Genomic DNA, 19,373 nt, shown 5'->3' with positions numbered 1-19,373 from the left:
CCCCCTACAGCTCGTGCTACGCCGCGCCCAGCTCCAGAGGGCCTGCAGGGAGCCGGAGAATAGGTACGTTTTTTTTCGGCGCACTTTGTGGCGTGAAAAGCGGGCGTCCAGGTCCGGGCTGCGCCATTTTAGGCGCGGCCCGAAACTTGGGCCCATTGTTTCAAGTTAAAATGTAACCTTGTATGAAAGTGAATCCCTTCACAGATCAGGTTGCCCACAAATTACATTTTAATTCAGCTTTGGAATGGATGCATTATGTAGGTCTAATTGAATTGCATTTTAATATTATAGAACATTTACTTTTGTTTTAAAAACCACAAGAGATATATTGATTGTCTACACACTGAAAAAAAATCAGCTCGTTTGTATGCAAATTCAGAAAAACAATATCACAAAAAAACAAACCTTTTACAGTTTCACCCACCTAGTTTGAATATTTTCACATTAATTTCAGCAATATAAATAGCACAAATAATTTTTAAGCTCAGTCTTACTCCTTGGCAGAAGAACACAGGCAAATCAATAACGAAGCGAGAAATGTAGCAGGAAACTAATCACATAACTTTTCCATTTCTATCAGGTTAGTCTTTAGCATTATATGAGGACATTTATTAATGTAATACAAACCCTGGGTGACAGATTTTACAGTGTAATGGGCAACATTTTGTGTCGCAAACGCCACATTTTTCAACACCTCATAAGTTTTTATCGCAATGGGATGGTTCTATGTTTAGCCTTACTGCGGGCCACAGTGTGCTGTAGCTTATGTTGTTAAGCTTGGAATGTATAAAATAAATTCTGGTTTTACAGAAAGAGAATTGTTTTTCATTTCAGACTTACAGCCCCCACTGAATCTATCTGTAGCCCCGAGGTTCTACTGCAACATCTGAATACAGACCAGGTACTACACATGTTATCAAGTCTCACCAGATGAGAATATTTCCAAATTCTAAATGTAACTAATGATGGAGGTACATTATTTGGGAGTGGCCTTTTAGATATTATGGTCCTTTCAAATCAGAATCTAAATTTGATCTTGACACAAATCAAACACTGACTGGAAAACTGCAAAACAGGCTTTTTATTCCATAAGTGAATTATCAATCAGAACTGAGCAGTTTGAAAGGAAAAATATACATAACTTGTAGTTTTACTGCATTATTTCAAGTACTTTGAACAAAATGGAGCACTTTCCAACATTTATTGCATCAGACAATATCCATGATGTAGCCAGAGTTGGACCCAGCATATCAGTTTCATATCTGCAGGAAGGTTAGGGTCTGTTTTCTGACTATGGATCTGAGTTACTTTCAAAAGATCTGAAGGGAGACTTCACTCGTACTCAGGACCAGAGGTTCTCCAATCGTGCTGACAAGAGTAACCGTCATCAGTAGGGAGCTGAAGGTTATTGGACTGCAGCTGTGTAGGTTTTTTTAGGCTGAAGGTGCCTGACTTAATTGCAAAATGTTATCAGCTTTTAGGCTTATTTTTGAACTGTGGCTAATTGTACATCCAGTAAATTTTCAGATTTGAGCAAAATCATTAGTTTTCATGGTTAAGATTGTAATTGAGATTATTAAATTGTAATAAAACCTATTTAGCAATACTATTACTGGATAGTTAAAGCTAAATCACTTATATCTAAATGTTTTTAAAAGGGTCGTTTTTGATGTGGTGATCCTTAATGGTAATTAGAGACCACTAGATAGCCAATTAGCCAAATTAGCCAAATGTAGTTGCTACATTTCATTCAACTACAGACTAATGAGTAGTGAAACTTTTATAGCATGTCTACTCGATCGGAAAACTAACCTTTTTCAAATTCAGCTGAGTGTGTGCAGAAATCTAGTTTATATACAAACATAGGCTATTTATCAAGACAGGATTTATGTCCGACTGAAAATTCACTATCTACCTGCGAGAAAAAATAAACAACATCTCCAATAATCTGCACTCTAACAAGAAAAAATCTGGGGGAATGGATCATTCAGTAAATGTTAAATAACTTGGCTAAAATGAAAAGAAATATGGGATACTGCAAATGATTAAAGGCATATTTCTTAATGCCATCAGCTAATACGTTAGAGTTTCTGCTCAAAGCTTGGCTTGATTAAAAATATTACGTCCTACAAATCTTCTTTTATTGCCGTGTTCTGTATCTAAGGCTCTGTTCGACTAGGAAAAAACTATCTGCTTCCTACAGAGATATGAGGCAGTTTTCCTCACACCGGGACATGCTGAATCAGTTGCTACACATTTTATCACATAGCAGCTAAACATTTTGTTTTACTAATAAAGAGATCATCTGTTGTCTTGCATGCACATTATAATTAAGGTTACTTAATATATAAAACTGCAGGAGGCTAACAGCTTTGAACCTATTGAAAAATTACTTGTATTTCTATTAGCATTATCTTGAGTATATGAAGTCGTCTGCTCTGTGCCTGTGTCTAATTTGATTCTTCCAAATTCTTTATTTGAGTGGATTCAGTAAATTGAAAACCAGGGTGGCGAGCAGGGCAGATGCGGGTCATATGTTCATCATGATCATATAGGCCTGTACTCGTGTGCAGTCCAGCCATCTTCCCCAGCAAACATTTAACTCTGCTCACAGTAAAATTCAATCTGGAAATATGCTGAACAATTCTTTTCAAATAGAACGGGAAACTTCCTATCAGACCAGAGTGAATATCAAACTAAATTTAGTCACGCTTAGTACAGGCCTACTATGAGCGAAGCTTTTTTTCTTTGGAAATTATATTGCAATTGCAGCTGGAACATCCCACCATTCAGTTGGAACACTTGTATTGCTGCTCGGACAACATATATTTTTGAAGCTGCACAGAGCACTACAAAATGTGGGTCAGGCAAGTTAACAAAAATGAAGGTGGCACTTCAATACAGCAGCCTTTTGCAAATTGTATTTACTGGTTCGAAGCGGGAAAACAAAAAAAGCAAGATTACAGAACAGAGAAAGTGAAATCACCACCGACTGACAGGAAATCTCTGCCACCATGCGCACTGACCATGAACAAAATTCATTAGCTAGTTATTTGACTCGGTAAGTCCCACCCCCTTCCATGCTTGCAATATCTTTCAAAAGTCCAAGCCTCTTACATTGTATTTTTTTAAACTGTTGGACAGAAATGTTTTGACATTTTGTATTCTTCTCTTACCTGCCTCTACAATTTTCTCAACTGCACCAAATACTAATCACTTTATTTAAGTCAATAGAAGAGAAATAGCTCTGAAATATTGGGTCCAAGTTTCCGATACCCGGTAGAACAGCGCACCTCAGAGAGGCCCGCCTATTTTCTAGAACTCAAAAAGCGGCTAAAACTTGCCTCGCGATTTTCCGATATCTGTTGGCCCGTTTCCAGCTCAGCGCGGCGCAGCAGGAGCTGCTGGGGGCGGAGCAATCACTGTTCTGAGCAAGCACTGCCGGCATGGGGCAGGGTTAGGGTCCAGCATTATTTTGAGTGCCGGCAGCGTTGCGCATGTGCGTTGGAGCGTGCGCGCTTACGCAATGGCACACAAACATTGGCAATTGGCCATCTTTAAAGGGACATGCAGAAAATTGATTTTTCGGTGTGTAGAGCTGTGCAAAGCCTTCTGATTGATTATTTTGTGCCTGAAGGAATGCTGTTAGCAGTACTGTGGAAGAAATCAGCTGTTGGAATCAGTGAATGCTGTTTGTTGATGCTAAACTTCCAGAAGGAATGTTGCATAGATGCATGCAAAATAAGGACTATGTGTTTTGAAAAATCACTGTGTCAATTCAATACAGCAATGGAACAACGCCCATCAAGAATGAAGAATTTTTTGCATGAGGAAGTGGGGACACTAGTTAATGTGATTGAGCAGAGATGGCAGGAGCTGGATACCAGCAACAGAGGTCACACAATAGTGCCACCCAAAAAAATGAAGAAACGCTGGAACCTAGTTGCAGAAGATTACTGCGCTGTAGTGCATACCAGGAGATCTGGAAGCCAGTGTAAAAAGAAATGGCACGACCTTGGTCAAGTAGTTAGTGTAAGTAATATTTTCATTTTTCAATGGAATCTCAATTGTAAATGTGACCATCTGTATATGTCCCACCCTGCAGAAAGACTCAATCTGTAAAAAGTTATATTTTAATCTTTACAGAAGAAATTGGCTCACAACAAAAGGGAAAGAACTCGAACAGGAGGAGGCATGCCAAATCTGCATCCACTGACACCCTTGGAACAGAGGGTCGCTGCTTTGATGAGTCGTACTTGAAGAAAAGCAATCAGTACAGCACAAGCTGGGCCCACACGCAAGGGAGAGGGTAAGTCCTGAAAATGCATCGTGGCCCTTTAAATCAACCTGCTGCCTGGCCTGCTATGTGTGAGACTACTCATGCCACCCATCCTGCCCCCTCCTGTGCAGCTAACCAGTTGACTGTTCTGTTATATTTTGCAGAAGATGATGCCAATCCTGAAGATCCTGAAGATACAGAAGAAGAACCAGAAGATGTGGACGATCCAGACCAAGGGTGGGTGCAGGGGTTGACTGAAATGTCTTCAGGGGAGACTTTTGAACTTAATATGTATCAGTCCACATTAACGGACATCAGTTTTTCAAACACTTGCAGAGGTTCTGGTCCGACATTCGATGGTTTCACAGATTCCGAGGTTGCGGGGCCCAGTGGTGCTGGTGATGGTTGTGGTGTAATGCAACATTTTACACCCAGGGCCCCACCGTCCCAGAGTGCGCCTCCCACTGGAGAGATGCCGCCTGCAACACCCAGGGCCCCACCGTCCCAGAGTGTGCCTCCCACTGGAGAGATGCCGCCTGCAACACCCAGGGCCCCACCGTCCCAGAGTGCGCCTCCCATTGGAGGGGTGCTGCCTGCAACACCCAGGGCCCCACCGTCCCAGAGTGCGCCTCCCACTGGAGAGATGCCGCCTGCAACACCCAGGGCCCCACCGTCCCAGCCTGCGCCTCCCATTGGAGTGGTGCCGCGAGGCAGACCCAGGCAGAGGAGAAGGAGATTCGAAACACGCTCTCCTGAGATGCAGCGTGCAACAGATGTGGCTCAGGTTGTGGCATTGGGCGTGGAGAGCAATGACCTTACCCGATCACTCGTGGGCAGTGTCAGTGCGGTGGGTGAAGAGGTAACGATACTGACGGGAGAAATAGCAATAATGACTTGGGAAACGAGGGAGGGAATGTCAGAGGGAGTGCAAGTGACGGCACAGGCCGTCAGGGAGGGGATGCAAGTGATGGCACAGGTGAGGTAGCTGCTGCAATAAGGGCACACATCCTGGCCAATCAAATTACACCCCCATGAAGAAGTGAACATTCACTGAGATGTGGATGAGAGATGGTTGCAGCCTTTCTTTGCTGCTTTTGTTCTTGTTCTTGATGTAACTGTAGTAACTTTTTTCAAATTGAAATTGTTTTGTAAGTTTTGTAACTTTATAAGTTTATAAGTGATCTTAAAGTTTTTAAGTGATCTTAAAGAGTCATATTAAAGTAAAGTTTAATACAACAAATATTTTATTACACTAACGTGCAGTACATTGTAAATATGTTTTAGTGAAAAGTTCACATTAAAACTGAATCATGTTCCATTAACACAACACAACATAGGAACAACTCCAAAAAATAAACATGTCCATGTGCAACAGTTGTCGCAGAGCCCTCAGGCATCAGTAATTGAAGCGTTCACGGATGAGCTGCTGGCGCAGGGCTCGAGCAATCATTAAAGGAGCACGATGGACCGCCCTCCTCCGACCTCGTGCGCCGGCATCAAGTACTTGCATGCTTTCCTGATTGTCGTCATCATCCTCATCCTGCTCTTCTAAATTACTATCATCAGGCACTCTCCCCTCATCTGGGTCTTCTGGTTCCACTACCAGCTCCTGCTGCCTCATGATGGCTAAGTTATGCAGCATGCAGCACACAACAGTGAACTGACCGACAATCTCAGAGGAGTATTGCAAGTGGCCTCCGGAATGGTCCAGGCATCGGAAACGCTGTTTCAAGACACCAATGTTCCTCTCTATGATGCTGCGCGTCACAATGTGCGACATGTTGTATTGATGGTCAGCTTCCGTCCATGTTACGCATGGGGGCATCATGAGCCAGGTGGCGAGTTCGTACCCTTTGTCTCCCAGTAGCCAGCTCTGCCCTTCTGGCTGCTCCTCAAAAATCTCAGATATAATGCTGTCGCGTAGGATGAATGCATCATGGGTGCTGCCAGGGTATTTTGCATCGACTGACATGATGCGCTGCTTGTCGTCACACACGAGCTGCACATTGATGGAGTGGAAACCTTTTCTATTCCTGAACTGCTCAGCATCCTCCACAAGTGCTTGCAAGGCGATGTGGGTACAATCAATGCAGCCATGTACCTTTGGGAAGCCAGCAATCTTTGAGAACTCCAAAGCCCTTTCATGCATTGCTTAGCCAGTCATTGGGAACTTGATGAAGTCATTCCTCCGCGCATACAGTGCAGCAGACATGTATTGCACGTTGAGAGATGGCGCACACATCTCCAGTTGTAGCTTGAAATAATCCCGAGGCATAGAAGGAAAGTGCAGCTGTAACCTTCACTTCAACAGAAAAGGCAGTCGATGTTTTGCTTCTGGGCTGTAAATCTGCTCTTAGCATATCACAGATCTCAATAACAACTTCTCTGCAGAAACGCAGCCTTTTGACACAATCAGCCTCACTCATGTCCAGGTACGAACGCCTGACTCGATATTGCTGAGGTGAGTAAGGCCTCCTGCCCATCAGCCTACAGGCTATGAGGTTCCTGTTGCGGCGAGCTCTAACCAATTCTCTCCTACGTAGCAAATTGATGGAGAACCATTGCATAATCCACAGTGTTGATAATGCAGCACCCGTACTTGAAGTAAAACTTAAACTTTCAAAGGTGCGTGCTGGTTGACTGTCTGGCTCTCCCTCCCGGTGTTTTCCAGGCCGCCCCTATCCCCTGGCTGAAAAATCGCAGCTCGATGCCTGCTGCCGCTGCTTCAATGGAGGTGGGAAAATGTATTATTTTATTTATTGATTTATTTATCATTTATTATTGATGATGGCTCTATTGGTAAAAGTGAAGTGTTTAATGCTTTGTAAAATCCTCGAACTTCCCTTCCCTCCCCATCTCTCGCTACCTGCGCTTAATTTCTAAAGTGCAGGCAAGGTTTTTCTGAGCGTACAAAAATCGACACTTACTCTGTTCTAAGTTGGTTTGGAATAACTTCTCACTGCCTAAACTTGCAAAACAGGCGTAAGTGGCTGGTAATGCCCCCTTTTGAAAAAGAAAACTGAACTAAAATTAAACTAAACTAGCTCCCTAGAACTGGAACAAACTAAATGCCGAGAATTGTGATTTCTAAGATACTCCAAACTAAACTAGTTGTTCCAAAAAAATAGGAGCAACTCCACCCGAAACTTGGGCCCATTGATTCTATCTCAACTGCCGATAAGTGTAAATAGTCTGGAAGTTGGAAATTTACCAGTGCATTCACTAACGCTCAAATTCTTACCCCATCATTTTTTTCATAAATATTCAATCATAATACAGCCCTGTGTATAATATTCCCAGCCAAACTTTCAAACTGTTATTCAACCATGTGACCTTGCAAGAGCAGCAGAGAAACCTTCAAGAGTTGATGTACTGAAGTGTATTTCAGTGGAGCCGGCAGGGACTGAAGCAAACGTGCAACTTTGGGGAGGTTAAAAAAACTGAAAAGCATTCTGCCAAACAAAAGGCTGAGCACAGAAGTCAGTAACTTTTTGGAAAGAGTTCCTGGCACTTGTTGTCTGCCCAGGAAGGGCATGTCCATTGTGTCTACTAGAGACCAACCACCTTGGGACGTAAGTGAAGTCTTTTGGTGAATCATGGCAGCTCCATGATGGCAGGTCTGGTAATGGGAGACTGGAAGAGCATCAAACCTCTATGACATACATGATAATCCGATATTTAAGCCAGGGATCTCGGCAGTCCGCCAGGCCACTGTTGATCACTGACCAGCCAGATTGACTTAATTAATTGAACTTGAAAGGATAGAGTTGTCACTGGGGGCTGGGTGGGATTCTTCCCACTTTGCTCTAAATAACCCCACAAGCCAATGCCCAAACAGGTACAGTCATTCTGGCTGGATAAGCAGCAGGAAACTAACTTGTGCTCGATATTATTAAGCTGTATTTTTTGAGTTGATTAACCTCCAGCATAACCTTGTACACAAGAGCCTTGACTCCGACAACTGGTGATTAACAAAATAAAAAATACCTTTTCTGGAGTTGAAACGATTTTTATTTTAGTATCCACATAAAAAGCCTTCTTCCTGCACACATGTTTTTCAACTATTTTGGGGAGAAAAACAGGTGGGTGTTTTACGTGAACATTTATAGCGATGTAAATTAACAGAACACAAGTAAGTGTGGGACACTGATTCCAACTTTACTACACAAGTGTTGAGACACTTTGGATGTTATACACCAGGACTCAAATTCTTATTCTGGTGTTTGAATGCATTTTCCTAAAAACCTGCACAAAGCACTTGAGGCAAGACTGCTGTTAGGATTATTGGAAACCTCGAAGAACTGTACATTTACAATTCTCTATAAATCTAACACAAAAGCAAAATACTGCGGCTGCTGGAATCTGAAATAAAAACAAAGAATGCTGGAAATCTCAGCGGGTCAAGCAGCATCTGTGGAGAGAAAAACAGAGTTAACATTTCGGGTCTGTGACCCTTCGTCAGAACTGGGGAATGTTTGAAAAGAACACATTCTTATGCATTGAAAGGGGGAGGGGAAGAAAGAACAAAAAGAGAAGGTCTGTGATAGTCGTCGACCCAAAAGTTAACTCTGTTTTTCCCTCCACAGAAGCTGCCTGACCCATTGAGATTTCCATCATATTCTATAAATCTAATGTTTGTCCTTCAGTAGAAGGCACTGAGGCAAATGAAATTTAGCAGCCTGCAATGTTATATTGCCCAATTTTGCACCTTTGTTATGATTATAATTATTTCAGTCTTAACTTTCAGGCCTGGCTCCATTTTCAGTCACACTTATCTGTACAAATTGCATTGGCCCAGAGGTCCCCAGATACAATATCCCTAAATGGACCCTGGGACAACGATGAACCATTTTGGTCTTTAATGTATCATGGTCTGGACCTTTTTGTTTTGTCACAGTACAAGTTAAAAACTCGATGCAGTCACAGATAATGGCCAGCTTGTTTTTAAACTTGCCAGACGTCCGAGGAGCTAAATTATTCAATTCAAACACAAGTATCTTCTTAAAGGTCAAGGTATTGTTCTAGTTCTCCTTTGAAGTATGATTTCTTATTAATTTCCCCAGACTCTTCTCTTAGCTCCAACGTGTCTTGTATATTATTGCGTTTACATTGAGTCTACAACCCAGAAACAGGCCATTCGACCCAACTGGTTATGCCGCTGTTTATGCTCCACCACCACTTCACCTGATCCTATCAGCAGACCCTTTTATTCCTTTCTTCCTAATAAGAACAGAAGAAATAGTTGGAATAGGCCACTCTACCCTTTGAGCCTGCTCTACCATTCAATAAGATCATGGCTAATTTTCTATCTCAACTCCATCTTCCCGTGCTATCCCCATATCCCTTGATTCACTTTGAGCTGGAATTTCGGTTCCGCTCATTTTGGGGCAGTAATGGCGGTGTGGCGGTAAAGTTTGCACCCAGGAACAGTTTGCGTCTCAGTCAGCAAAATTCATCAGCTGGGCCCGGAGTGTGGGGCAGGGCGCTCTGGGAGGCGTTACATACATCTTTTAGGATGCAAGGCCGGCTGAGCAAGTGAAAATCCTGTACTAAACAGCCGGCCTCGGAGCGCTCCGAGAGGAGCCTGGGGAGAAAAAAAAAACTTGAAAAAAAATACAACGAAAACATTCCCAATAAATAACTCACGCCACCACAACATAAACCGCAGAAAAAATAAAATAAAAAACAATCACACTTACCTGAGGTCGACATTACTGAGGCCGCTAAAGCTCGGCCCACAAGCTTTCACAGGCGGTCCCAGCATGGCACTCTGCGGATCAGGCGGCAGCCAAAAATCGAACTGATGTCGCAACCAGGGGGGTTGCACACTGGCTCGCCTCTTCCGGGTGGTAATGCTCCGCACCCTGACAAAACGAGCACCAAATGTTCCAGCGGGGCACTGGAAGCTGGCTGCCCACCCGGAAGTGTTTACCACTGCCATTGCTGCCCCTCTGAGGCACCAACAGGGGCAGCACAAGACTGAAAATCCAGCCTTTAGTACCCAAAAATCTATCGATCTCTATCTTGAATATATTTACGACTGAGCATCCACAGCTCTCTGGGGTAGAGAATTCCAAAGATTCACAACCCTTTGAGTGAAGAAACTTCTTCTCTCAGTCCTAAATGACAAACCCCTTATTCTGAGCTTATCTAGCTTCTCCTTAAATGCATCTATGTTTTTTGCCTCAATTACTTCTTGTGGTAAAGCATTCCACATTATTACCTCTCTTTGGATAAAGAAGTTTCTCCTGAATTACCGATTGGATTTATCAGTGACTGTCTTATATTTATGGTTCCTAGTTTTGGTCTCGCCCCCAAGTGGCAACATTTTCTCCACATCTAACCTATCAAACAATTTCATTATCTTAAAGACCTCCATCACTTCTCAGACTTCTCTTTTCTGGAGAAATGAGCCCCAGCCGGTTTAATCTTTCCTGATCATCATCATCATAGGAAGTCCCTCAAAATTGAGGAAAACTTGCTTCCACTCAAAGTGAGTTCTCAGATAACTGTACAGTCCAATACGGGAATTACAGTCTCTGTCATAGGTGGGACAGTCAGTCATTGAAGGAAAGGGTGGGTGGGGAATCTGGTTTGCCACACACTCCTTCCGTTGTCTGCGTTTGTTTTCTGCATGCTCTCGTCAACGAGACTCGAGGTGCTCAGCGCCCTCCCGTATGCTCTTCCTCCACTTAGGGCGGTCTTGGCCAGGGTTTCCCAGGCACCGGTGGGGTTGTTGCACTTTATCAAGGAGGCTTTGAGGGTGTCCTTGAAATATTTCCTCTGCCCAACTGGGACTCATTTGTCATGCAGGAGTTCCGAGTAGAGCGCTTGCTTAGGGAGAACATAAGAACATAAGAACATAAGAATTAGGAACAGGAGTAGGCCATCTAGCCCCTCGAGCCTGCTCCGCCATTCCACAAGATCATGGCTGATCTGGCCGTGGACTCAGCTCCACTTACCCACTCGCTCCCCATAACCCTTAATTCCCTTATTAGTTAAAAATCTATCTATCTGTGACTTGAATACATTCAATGAGCTAGCCTCAACTGCTTCCTTGGGCAGAGAATTCCACAGATTCACAACCCTCTGGGAGAAGAAATTCCTTCTCAACTCGGTTTTAAATTGGCTCCCCCGTATTTTGAGGCTGTGTCCCCTAGTTCTAGTCTCCCCGACCAATGGAAACAACCACTCTGCCTCTATCTTGTCTATCCCTTTCATTATTTTAAATGTTTCTATAAGATCACCCCTCATCCTTCTGAACTCCAACGAGTAAAGACCCAGTCTACTCAATCTATCATCATAAGGTAACCCCCTCATCTCCGGAATCAGCCTAGTGAATCGTCTCTGTACTCCCTCCAAAGCTAGTATATCCTTCCTTAAGTAAGGCGACCAAAACTGCACGCAGTACTCCAGGTGCGGCCTCACCAATACCCTATACAGTTGCAGAAGGACCTCCCTGCTTTTGTACTCCATCCCTCTCGCAATGAAGGCCAACATTCCATTTGCCTTCCTGATTACCTGCTGCACCTGCAAACTAACTTTTTGGGATTCATGCACAAGGACCCCCAGGTCCCTCTGCACCGCAGCATGTTGTAATTTCTCCCCATACAAATAGTATTCCCTTTTTTTGTTTTTTTTCCCGAGGTGGATGACCTCACACTTTCCGACATTGTATTCCATCTGCCAAACCTTAGCCCATTCGCTTAACCTATCTAAATCTCTTTGCAGCCTCTCTGTGTCCTCTACACAACTCGCTTTCCCACTAATCTTTGTGTCATCTGCAAATTTTGTTACACTACACTCTGTCCCCTCTTCCAGGTCATCTATGTATATTGTAAATAGTTGTGGTCCCAGCACCAATCCCTGTGGCACACCACTAACCACCGATTTCCAACCCGAAAAGGACCCATTTATCCCAACTCTCTGCTTTCTGTTAGCCAGCCAATTCTCTATCCATGCTAATACATTTCCACTGACCCCGCGTACCTTTATCTTCTGCGCTAACCTTTTGTGTGGCACCTTATCGAATGCCTTTTGGAAATCTAAATACACCACATCCATTGGTACACCTCTATCCACCATGCTCGTTATATCCTCAAAGAATTCCAGTAAATTAGTTAAACATGATTTCCCCTTCATGAATCCATGCTGCGTCAGCTTGATTGCACTATTCCTATCTAGATGTCCCGCTATTTCTTCCTTAATGATAGTTTCAAGCATTTTCCCCACTACAGATGTTAAACTAACCGGCCTATAGTTACCTGCCTTTTGTCTGCCCCCTTTTTTAAACAGAGGCGTTACATTAGCTGCTTTCCAATCCGCTGGTACCTCCCCAGAGTCCAGAGAATTTTGGTAGATTATAACAAATGCATCTGCTATAACTTCCGCCATCTCTTTTAATACCCTGGGATGCATTTCATCAGGACCAGGGGACTTGTCTACCTTGAGTCCCATTAGCCTGTCCAGCACTACCCCCCTAGTGATAGTGATTGTCTCCAGGTCCTCCCTTCCCACATTCCTGTGACCAGCAATTTCTGGCATGGTTTCTGTGTCTTCCACTGTGAAGACCGAAGCAAAATAATTGTTTAAGGTCTCAGCCATTTCCACCTTTCCCATTATTAAATCCCCCTTCTCATCTTCTAAAGGACCAACATTTACTTTAGTCACTCTTTTCCATTTTATATATCTGTAAAAGCTTTTACTATCCGTTTTTATGTTTTGCGCAAGTTTACCTTCGTAATCTATCTTTCCTTTCTTTATTGCTTTCTTAGTCATTCTTTGCTGTCGTTTAAAATGTTCCCAATCTTCTATTTTCCCACTAACCTTGGCCACCTTATACGCATTGGTTTTTAATTTGATACTCTCCTTAATTTCCCTGGTTATCCACGGCTGGTTATCCCTTCTCTTACCGCCCTTCTTTTTCATTGGAATATATTTTTGTTGAGCACTATGAAAGAGCTCCTTAAAAGTCCTCCACTGTTCCTCAATTGTGCCTGGGGTCTGGTGTCGGGCATGTGGACGATGTGGCCTGCCCAACGGAGCTGGTCGAGTATGGTCATTGCTTCGATGCTGGGGATATTGGCCTGATCGAGAATACCAACATTGGTGCATTAAACCTCCCAGTAGATTTACAGGATCTTGCGTAGGCAGCGCTGGTGGTATTTCTCCAGCGTTTTGAGGTGTCTACTGAGCCATATAGGAGGGCGGGTATCACTACTGCCCTATAGATGATAAGCTTGGTGCCAGATTTGAGGTCCTGATCTTCAAACACTCTCTTCCTCAGGCGACCGAAGACTGCGTTGGCACACTGGAGGCGGTGTTGGACCTCGTCGTCGATGTCTGCCCTTGCTGATAGTAGACTCCCGAGTTATAGAAAATAATCCACGTTGTCCAAGGCCGCGCCGTGGATTTTGCTGACTGGGGGACAATGCGGTCTGTCAGGGTCAGATTGGTGGAGGAACTTTGTCTTGCGGATGTTTAGCGCAAGGCCCATGTTTTTGTACGTCTCGATGAAGATGTTAATGATGGCTTGGAGTTCAGTCTCTAAATGTGCGTCGTCCACGTACTGTATTTCGATGACAGAGGATGGGACGACCTTGGATCTAGCCTGGAGGTGACGAAGGTTGAACAGGTTCCCTTTGTTCTATAGTTTAGTTCCACTCCAGCGGGGAGCTTGTTGAGAATGAGATGGAGCATTGCAGCAAGGAAGATCGAGAAGAGCATTGGCGCGATGACGCAGCCCTGCTTAACCCCGGTCCGGACATGGATTGGGTCTGTGGTGGATATGTTGGTCAGGATCACGGCTTGATTGTCATCGTGGAGCAGGCGGAGGATGGTAACAAACTTTTGGAGACAGCCGAAACGGAGGAGGACGCTCCATAGTCCCTCACAGTTGACATTGTCAAAGGCCTTTGTGAGGTCAAAGAAGGCCATGCACAAGGGTTGGTGCTGTTCCCCGACTTCTCAGCCTGGTATCATCCTTGTGAATCATTTTTGCACCTTCTCCAATGCCTCTGTATATCTTTTATAATTATAAATACCAGAACTGTGCACAGTACTTCAAGTGCAGTCTAACAGCAACTTGTATTTATATAGCACCTTTAACGTAGTAAAATGACACAAAGTGCTTCATAGGAGTATTATAAAACAAAATTTGACACTGAGCCACATAAGGAGATATTAGGTCAGATGGCCAAAAGTGTTATGTCTTGAATAAAGAGTCAAACTAGATACTGCAAGCTCAAAGTAAGTGTGACCCCGTTGTCCTTTATTACAGATCTCAGAGTGCCTCTCCAGCCTGTGAGGCCTCCTTATACACAGATGCTCCCAAGGGATTCTGGGATCCCTTGGGACTCCAGGGGATAAGCCCTGTGATGGTTATACATGGTAATTACAGGTTTACATACATAACAAAAAGCTTGGCAAAAGAGGAAGGTTTTAAGGACTGTCTTAAAGGAGGAAAGAGGTAGAGAGGCAGAGAGGTTGAGGGAGGGAATGCCTGGTTCTACACAAGTTTAACCTGACTTCCCTGCTTTTCAATACTAACCATCTAAAGATGAACCCTTGGTTTACTTTTTATTATGGCCTTATTAATCTGAGTCACTACTCTTAGTGATTTGTGTATCTGTATCTGTAGATCCCTTTGCTCCTCTATAGTGTCAGCTATGGCTCAGTTGGTAGCACCCTTGTCTCTGGAGACTTAAGCACAAAAACCTAGGCTGACACTCCAGTGCAGTACTAAGGAAGCACTGTACCGTCGGAAGTGCCATCTTTCGGATGAGAAGTTAAACGGAGGCCCCGTCTGCTTTCTCAGGTGGATGTAAAAGATCCCATGGCACTATTTTGAAGAAGAGCAGGGGAGCTATCACTGGTGTCCCAGCAAATATTTATCCCTCAATCACTAAAAAACATATTACCTTGTCATTATCACATTGCTGTTTGTGGGAGTTTGCTGTACATAAAATTAGCTGCCGCGTTTCCTACATTACAATAGTGACTACGCTTCAAATATTGCTTCATTGGTTGTATATCTCTTTGGGACATCCGGTGGTTGTGAAAGGTGCTATATAAATACTTCTTTTTTTTTACCTCATTTAGACTCTTATTATCCAAGAAGCATATAGCCTCCTTATTCGTCCTACCAAAATGTACCACCTCACACTTGTCTATATTGAAACTCATTTATTTTAGCCTTAGCTTTGGCAACAATATCAAATCTAACAACACAATGATCACTATATCTCAGATGCTCAGCAATCTCTATGCTACTAACTAGCTAGAGGTGGATTGCTGAACACCAAACCCCAACACAGCTTCTGCTCTAAGCCTCATATTTTGTGTAAGGAACCAATCTTTGACTGCCTCAGTGAACTTGTTTGTTGTTTCACCCTGCCCTTCTGGTTGCCCTTATAGATCCATCTGAGGAAGTTCAATTAAAGGTAAGGAATGGCATTTTACCACTGTTTTAATATGCTTTCATAAAATAAATTCCACTGAGAAGAACTATAGCATCCATTATGCTTTACAATGGTATTGACACTGTGGGCTGGCAAAAATATCCAGTAAACAAACATTGTGTAGTACCCATCACATCTGAAAATGCAATAGTTTTGAAATTTCAGTTAATATTATTGCAGTTGTTCCATCATACAAATTTGAAAGGGAGTTCTGAATTGTATGATAAAAGTTAAGTGTAATTCAGCTTTAAGTTAAATACTGTACCGTGACGTGTTACATCAAGGTTAGTCATTGTAATAACACTGGAACATTATAAGTATGTGTATTTCTCAGTCTCGGAACTACTGCCATTTTATCTAGTGGATTTGGGGTCAATTGAAATACATTTAATTCATTGAAATGAAATGAAACCACTGACATGTGACTGGGTTGTTCAATTCTATCTATTTTATGCTTATACATCACATACTTCTCATCAATTTATCAATGATGCAGTATAAGGCCTCCTTAATTAGTCACAGCATCAGTTGTCATATTTTCAGTCAGTTTCAGTATTTTTTATTCCAAATTTGTATTACACTGGGAAGAGATATTTTGTCTTTGGGGTAAAATTGGTCTTGGCAGGTAGCAGAAAACAGGCGATAGTAAATCGGCAGCCCTTATTACATTCTGCCCGATTTTCTTTTCCATTGATGTCCAGGTAAGGCTGTATAATAGGCTACCCATTCATTATTGCCCATTTTCCACTAATACCCAAGACCAATTGCACCTCTATTTCCTGGGGCCAAATTTGGCCAGGAGTTCCTCCGTTTTTTTTGGACCAACTTGATTTTTCTGGAGTATCTTAAAAATCCCCATTCTGCACATTTAATTTGCGCCAGTGTAAGTGAGTTAGTTAGGAGTTTTTTTTGTTTTGTTTTTTTTCCAAAAGGGGGCGTTATCAACCACCTACGCCTGTTTTGGCCATTTAAGCCAATTTGGACAGTTAATAGTTGCTCCAAACTAACTTAGGCCAGCGTATGTGGCCATTTGTGGCCCATACAGAAAACCCTTGCAGAGAATTAAGAAATCAGCACAGGTAAGTACATTCTAAAGCACCAAGCACTAAACAAGGCACAAAAATAAGCATTCAATAACAAATAAAAAATACAAGGAAGCTGGGAGGACCTGCCCTGTAGAGCATGCAGCGTATTTTGGCCAGCAGGAAATTGCGTACAAAAACCTATCGAAAGTCTATGGGCACGTGCAAGTCTAACAGCAAAATCCGTCCCACTGCCTTATTTTAACTCCAATTCCAATATAAGCTAATTAATTATGTAAGTAGTTGAAGATATGTATAAAGTAAAAAAGTAAAAAAACAATTGACAAATTTCACTGCGGTCTTTTATCGTGGTGTCATGACACCCTTAAATCAAATTGAATTGTTCATTAGGAGTTGCTGCCAGATAAAGTGCAATGTCTCACACCTGTCTACAGATACGATATACCAATTTACTCTCATAAAAGGTAGCTCCTGTGCCCTGAACCCAGCCCTCTTTCCCCCCACTGCATGCCCACCCCCTCCTATTACTCTCTTTGAGGGAATCAAATCACCCAACCCCTCATCAGGATAGCCATGTTCAATCTTGCAAGGGAAATGGGGAAAAGATCAACCTTTCAGGAAGATATTCTACCTCCCTATCCCTGTAACTTCGTCCAGTCCTACAAGCCTACGAGATCTCTGCGCTCCTCCAATTCTGGCCTCTTGCACAACCTTGAATTTCATCATTCCATCATTGCCTTCAGCTGTCCAGGCCTACAGCTCTGGAATTCCCTCCATAAACCTCTGTCTCTCTCGCTCTCTCCCCTCCTTTAAGATGCTCCTTAAAACTTACCTACCATCGACCTGAAACGTTAACTCTGTTTCTCTCTCCACAGATGCTGCCTGAGCATTTCCAGCATTTTTTGTTTTTATTCCTTAAAACCTACCTCTCTGCCCAAAATTTTGGTTACCTGTCCTAATATTTGCTTGTGTAACTCAGTGTCAAATTTTGTTTCCCTATTGCCCGGTGAAGCAGCTTGGGATGTATTACTATGTTAAAGCCTTTATAGAAATGCAAGTTGCTGTTGTTGTCAGAGTAACTTTTAGCTTCTGCCCATTGAATTCCAGCCCCCCTTGAAATAAAGGCCAACATTCAAACAGCCTTTTTAATTAAGACACGACTGCTTCCCAAGAACCGGAAGCTGTGTAGAAGAGCTTCCGGCCCATTACAGGAGCGGGCTGGTTAAAAAAAAATGTAATTTAAAAATAATTTTTCTTCACCTTTGTTTCCTGGACTGGTGATATCGCAGCACTACGGGCTTCCTCTCATGGAAAATCTCTTGCAAATCCTCATCCACGCACTACTGAGAAATTCCCCATCTTGAGATGGTGTTATAGTTCCAGAGTTAAAGCACTGGGTTCCCAATGAATCTTGATTAATTTTAAAATTGGTTTGCCTTCCCAAATGCCAGGTTTAGCCGGTCGGGAGGTCGTTGCGGAATTTGAGTGGGGAGAGGGACAGTACCAGTTTTTTTTCTATGAAAGGGATGATGTGGGCTGTGGGGAAAATTGCCACGGAGGGAACGGGCGCCAGGAAGAAATGCCGGGGAGGGAGCAGGCTCTGGGGAGAAATGACGGGGAGGGAGTGGGCTCTTTGTAAAAAAAAACAGAGCATCATGCTCCCGGTTCCAGATTAATGAGCAGTATGCTTCTGTGCAGCTACCGGTCATTGGCAGCAGTCACTCTGTCTTAATTATCTTTTAGCAATTTCTGTACTTGGACCCCTAAGTCTCTCTGATCCTTCAGAGTTCTAACTTTTCACCATTTAGAAAATATTCGGATCTATCTTTCATAGGTCCGAGTGGATGACCTCACATTTCTCTACATTGAACTCCATCTGCCAGTTTGTCCACTTATTTAGTCTATCAATGTCCCTTTGCAACGGTCTGCTCCCACCTAGCTTGGTGTTGTCAGTTATCTTGGATAAATGGCTCCATTCCTTCATCTAAGTCCTTAGATATAGTGAAAAGCTGAGGCCCCAGTACAGAACCCTGGGGGGGCACTACTAGTCAGATTCTACGAATTAAAGTACATACCTATTATCCCTACTCGCTATCTCCTACCTCCTAACCAATTCCCTACCCATATCAATAGATTGCCTCCAATTCCATGTGCCCTCATTTTTGTTAGTAATCTCTTAGAGAATCCATAGAAATTTACAGCATGGATAGAGGTCATTTTGGCCCATCGTGGAAACTTGTTGAATGCCTTCTGGAAGTCCATGTACATAACATTTTTAGACACTCCCTTATCAACCACATTAGTTACCTCCTCCTCAAAAAATTCAACTAGGTTGGTTAGACGTGACTTACCCTTTACAAATCCATGCTGGCTCTCTCTGATCAGTTCATGTTTGTCCAAGTGTCAGTCTCTCTGTTTCTATTTGCCACTGCATTGCAGGAAAGAATTGGTATGTGGCAACATACTATTGAAAACAATGCACTGTGATAAAACACAAAAATAATTACAAAAGCACTTATAAATTTGATAAGCCTTGCTTTTAAATCAAACTTTGAAATCAAAATATAGTTGGACATCTCTGTTGTTAGTACC

This window comes from Pristiophorus japonicus, chromosome 15 (assembly GCF_044704955.1).
Source record: "Pristiophorus japonicus isolate sPriJap1 chromosome 15, sPriJap1.hap1, whole genome shotgun sequence".
Taxonomy (NCBI): domain Eukaryota; kingdom Metazoa; phylum Chordata; class Chondrichthyes; family Pristiophoridae; genus Pristiophorus; species Pristiophorus japonicus.
Note: the sequence above shows the minus strand (reverse complement) of the source record.